Genomic DNA, 6052 nt, shown 5'->3' on the forward strand with positions numbered 1-6052 from the left:
AGACTTATGGCGAATCATGATGTAAGTCATGGGTTCTTTGAAAAGTGATGAGTTGTCCATAGTTGGTTAATGGATTTGGGAAATCTATTTTGAAACTGTAGTGCACTACCTCCTAATTGGGGAGATGACTTGTACTGGTCATCGGGATGGTTTTCCCATGGCGAGTGCACTATTGTATGTGATGTACAATGGACAAGACTTATGGCAAATCATGACGTAAGGCTATTAGTTATCATGATTCACTTGTTAGGATTGAGCCTTTAAAAGCAAGAAATATTGTAACAAAGTTAGACTTTACTATCCCTGGCTTATCCCTTTTATGAATTGACATTGATTTGAACATTTAACTCATATCTCTTACATTGTACATGACTTGGGTGTATTAGGAGTTGGATAAAGGATACAAGTCATTAGATTCATGTAAATAGATAAGTTGTCCATAGTCAATTTATGGATTTTGGCAATCCAATAGAGACTATAGTGCATTACCTCCTAATTTGAGGGATGGTTTATCTTAACCATCAAAACTAATTTCCCATAGTGAGTGCAGTAGTGTATACTGGACAAGATATACGATGAATCATGACATAAGACTATCTATTGTCATGATTTACTAAGCTACTATATTGTGTAGACTCTCAACCTTGTGAGGATATTGAAACTATGTTAAAATCAACAAGAGGCTTTAACTTATGAGTGAAATCCTAAAGTAGTCATATATCCTTATAAATTGAGTTATTCTTGATGGAGGCCAGTGATAATACGTATTCTCAATAAATGCATCATGATATCTCATGAAATTGACACAATGTGTCCCCTTAGATGATCTAAAGGACATGTGACCATGAAATCTATAATGTTGCAGTAATTCCTTAAGTGAAATTTAACATATGTTCTTTATGAGTTAGAATACATCAATTGATAATATAATAAGTGAGAGTTGTGACTCAAGGATTATAGAGATAATCTTGATAGGTGATAAGTGATAACACTACCTTATTAGATTACAGATACCAATTCATGAGGAGTTAACATGCAGTGGATGGTAGGTCATGGACCCAAGTTTTGTCTCATTGTTATTTACATAAGGTACTAGAATACAGTTAATTTTCTTTAGTGGAATGTTGAATCAACTTCAAAATTAGATTTTGAGGGAGCCAATACTTCTATGGGTTCCAATGGTCCCCACTCTGAGCTTATATACCATGATGACACAATTTATGAAGGTTGAAGCTTTAAGTTCACTCTTATACATAAGAGTGTTTTAGTAATTATGCACGGTAACACAAAGGATAGTGAAAAAGGTCTCTAGATTGGTCTAGTTGACTAACTAGAAAGCCCTATGTGGTTAGTTAATAAATAAGGACTTGTTTTGGATTAGATTAAGTGACTCAAGCCTCGATGGGCACAAGTCACTTAAGCCTAGTGGCTAACCCTATAAATACCCTTTTAAGGATTACAGTTTCCTAATGACTTTCAATTAGTCATTTTACACCTCCAAAGAGAGAGAGAGAGAGAGAGAGAGAGAGAGAGAGAGAGAGAGAGAGAGATAGTCGAAGTTTTTTCTTTTCCATTACCCATACTTTGAAGTGCCAAAATCATGGTTTGAGTCATCAAGTAGAAGATCTTGGGTGTACAAGACCTTCAGACTTCTTCTTATCCACATGGAATTGATCTGGGAATATCTAAGTTAGGGTATGAGTTTTTCTTTTTCATCTCTAGATCTTTATCTTAATATGGGTTTTGTAGCCATATGTTTCCCTTTTGGTAGATTTGGAGAAGCCTTAGGATAATTTACATGCACTTTACAATATTCAAGTTTAGAGAATGGAGAAATCCAGATTTCCCAACATCATTAAACTACTATACTGCATGGACTTTCAACCTTAAGAGGATATTGAGTTTGTGCTAAAGTCAATAAAAGGCTTTAATCTATGAGTGAGACCTTGAGGTGGTCACATGTCCTATGAATTGAGTCACTATTGATGGAGGTTGGCAACAATAGTGTTGTAAATAAAGCACCATGATATCTTATAGGTTTGAGACATTGTGTCTATTTGGGTAATCCAAAGGACATGTGATCTAGAAGACTATGATCATAGTATTTCTTTTAGTAGAAATTTCACATATGCCCATTGGAATTAGAGTACGTTAATTGATCACATAATAAATGAGATCTATAACTCAAATATTAGAGAGGTAATTTTAATAGGTGATACCTTGTTAGATTATAAACACCAATTCATAGGGAATCTACATGTAGTGGATAATAAGTCACAGACCCAAGCTTTGTCTCATTGTTATTTACATAGGGTATTGAAGTGCAGTTGATTCTCTATAATGGGATGTTGAATCAACTTCATAATGTGATTTTAAAGGAGCAAGTACTCTTATGGGTCCTAGTGGTCCCCACTCTAAGCTCATATACCATGATGACATGGTTTATGAGAGTTGGATCGACTCTCGATTCACTCTTGTGCATAAGAGCGTTTTGATAATTACATAAAGTTGCATAGGGGGTGGTGAATAAGGTTTCTAGATTAGGCTAATTAATTAATTAGATGATCTTGTGTGATTAATTAATCAATTAGGACCCCTTTTGGCCTACATTAAGTAACCTAAGCTTATGTGGTTTAACTCACTTAAGCTTAGTATGGAAACCATATAAATATCACCTTAGGGGTTAAGGTTTCATAATCACTTTTCAAAAAAGTCATCTTTCATTTTTTGAGAGAGAGAGAAAGGTACGAGACCTTCAAAGTTTTCAAGCATCTTCTTCACCGCATAGATTTGATTTGGGAACATCCAAATCTAGACAGTTTTTTAAAGCTTTGTTATTCCATATCCTTATATATCCTTATGTATTATTATTATTATTATTATTACTATATACTATTATTATTATTATTATTATTATTATTTATTTATTTATTTTTTTGCTTCATTGCTAGGATATAGAAGCCCTAGGGAAAGTTTCATATACTTAACCTAAGTTTGGGTTAGGGTTAAAAATATATGGGGTTTCCTACAATTGGTATCAGAGCCTTAGGTTAGTAAACAACATGATATAAGCTTTCTAGGGTATGCTAATGGTTGTTTTACCTGGATTTTTGTTTATCCCATGGCCTTAGGGATTTTTCTTAAAGAAAAATAAATTTCATGAGAAGTATTTTCCATTGTTATTTTTCTAAAACTGGTTGTTAAAAGTCATATTGTTATTTCTTTTTGAGACTATCCACTTGGTTTGAATAGGTGGTTCTCCAAACTCTTCCCCCTAAGAGAAAGATAATGACACCTCTAGTGATAGTGGTCCTCCTGGCTCTTTTCCCGAAGAAAGGACAAAACTACCAAGTCTTTTAGGCTCTCCCCTTTAAGAGAAGAAAGACTTTTGTGGATATAGATAGTTCAAGGATAAAAGAATAAAAGAGCAATTCTTTTAGCATAGGAGTCCCGATTTAAGAAATAAATAACGGTTTTAGAAAATGTCATGATAAAGAGTTTATTTTAAGAAAGGTTACCAAAATTGAGATAGAACCTAGGATGGCGTTGTAATGATGGGAGTCCAAAAGAATTAAAGGTAAACGGAGTAAAACCTAGCATGGTGTCACAATGACGAGCGTCCAAAGAAACTAAGGATAAACTAAGATAAAAACTAGGATGATGTCAAAATGATAAGAGTCCAAAGTAGCTAAGAATAAGCTCATATAGAACTTTGGATGACGTTGTAATGATGAGAATTCAAATGAACTAAGGATAAACTGAGATAAAATCGAGGATGACATCGTAATCATGAGAGACCAAAGGAGCTAAGCATACACTTAGATAGAACCTAGGATGGCATCACAATGATAGGAGTTCAAAGGAACTATGGATAAACTGAGATAGAACCTATGATGATCTTGCAATGATGAGAATCCAAGGGAACCAAGGAAAAACTGAGATAGAACCTAGGATGATGTCACAATGGTAGGAGTCCAAATGAACTAAGGGCAAATTGAGATAGAGTCTAGGATGACGTGGAAATGATGGGAGTCCAAAGGAGCTAAGAATAAACTTAGATACAACTAGGATGGAGTCATAATGATGGGCATCCAAAGGAACTAAGCATAAATTGAGATAAAGCCTAGGATGGCATCACAAATAGAACGTAAGATGGTGTCACAATGATAGGGATACAAAGGAAATAAGGATGAATTGAGATAAAACCTAAGATAACATCATAATAATTAGAGTCTAAAGGAACTAAGCATAAATAAAGATAGAACCTAGGATGGTGTCACAATGATGGGAATCCAAAGGAGCTAAGTATAAACTTAGATAGAACCTAGGACGACGTTGCAATGACAAGAATCAAAAGGAACTAAGGATAAACTAAGAAAGAACCTAGGATTGCGTCACAATGACAAGAGTCCAAAGAAGTTAAGAATAAACTTAGGTAGAACCTAGGATGATGTTGTAATGACGAGAGTGAAAAGGAATTAAGGATAAACTAATATAGAACTTTAGGATGGTGCAGCAATGATAGGAATCCAAGGGAACCAAGGATAAATTGAGATAGAATCTAGAATGACATTGTAATGAAGAAGGCCAAAGGAACTGAGGAGAAATTGAGATAGAACTTAGAATGACATCACAATGATAGGAATCTAAGGAAACTAAAGATAAATAGGGATTGAATATATTTTAACATTGTTAAAGCATTTTACTATAATTTTTTAAATATAATTATGAAAAAAAAACTTCATTAAAAAAAGTTTATTAAAAGAAAAATGTTAATTTCACTGACATTTATCTAATTATTGAATGTCAAAAATCATATGAATATATGAGAAAAATGAAAAAATAATAATAATAAATGTAATTACCGTTATTACTCAAATTTATGATTAAAAGTGTTGCGGATTATAAATTTTTTACAACTTTTTTAGAACATTTATTTAGTAAGTCTAATAGTAAATTTATTGGAAGCTCTAAAATTCAATTCACTATTTTTGTCAAAAACCTAGATCTAATTTACAGTCACAAAATTATCCTAGAGTCTGACCTGCAGCCATAGCCCTAGCACAGGAAACCTTTTATTTTATTTTATTTTATTTTTAAATATATATATATATATATATATTCATTCCAAATAAAATAAATCTTTAGAAATATTCACAGGCCCCTCAAGGGCACAGCAGGAGCCGGCATAAACAGATTCCACGTCCACCATATTCTTCTAATCCAAGCCAACCAATCAAGTCCAGCCATGTTATCCACCCACCAACCTTCGCACTTGGCAACTGTTGCCAAGTTATCCACTGCTCTTACATGGGCCCACTTCTCAAGCGTGTCTATCATCTGTACCTTACACGTTATCTTTGCTGAGATGGCAGAGACGTGATCTTCGCATATTATAATAATGGCAGATTGTGGATGGCGGCGGAGACTTGTTCAATGATCTCATGCTGATTTTGAATGCTCTTTTTGGTGGAGGGTGAAATAACAAATTCAGCACCAGCCGCCAGCTGCAAGCCCGATCGTCCATTTCGTCTTTTAAGGAAATTAATTCATCAACTTTAAGAATTTTTGTGTAGATTTTAAACTCATGAGAAGGACACATTTCTGTAATTACAGCAATGTCTTTAGCGGAAGTTTAGATAAAATTATGTTTTTAGTCTTAATTATAAAGCAAAATTTGAATTTTTTTTAATCAAGAAGTTGTCGGATTTTTGTATTCTGAAATTTGTTTGTTTATTTGTTTATTTAAAAAAAAAATTGTCGGATTTTCGTATAATGAATATAGAATTAGTCTTGCATATGTCTCAGTCTAATAGGACTTATGAAAGGTAATATTTTTCTTACAGCATTTTCAGGTAAGGGTGATAGTGCAGCTGTAGACGTCACCCATGTTGTGGTGGTGGCTATCTTATTTAACTTATATGAACTGTAGAGTACCCCACCTGAATTCCACTCATTTTACATATTTTTCAAATTAGCAGCATATGTTGAAAATTTTCTTGTATGCTTAACAAAAACTCAGATATATTCTTCCTTCATTTTGATAACATAC

The sequence above is a fragment of the Vitis riparia genome, chromosome 16 (genome assembly GCF_004353265.1).
Source record: "Vitis riparia cultivar Riparia Gloire de Montpellier isolate 1030 chromosome 16, EGFV_Vit.rip_1.0, whole genome shotgun sequence".
Lineage (NCBI taxonomy): Eukaryota > Viridiplantae > Streptophyta > Magnoliopsida > Vitales > Vitaceae > Vitis > Vitis riparia.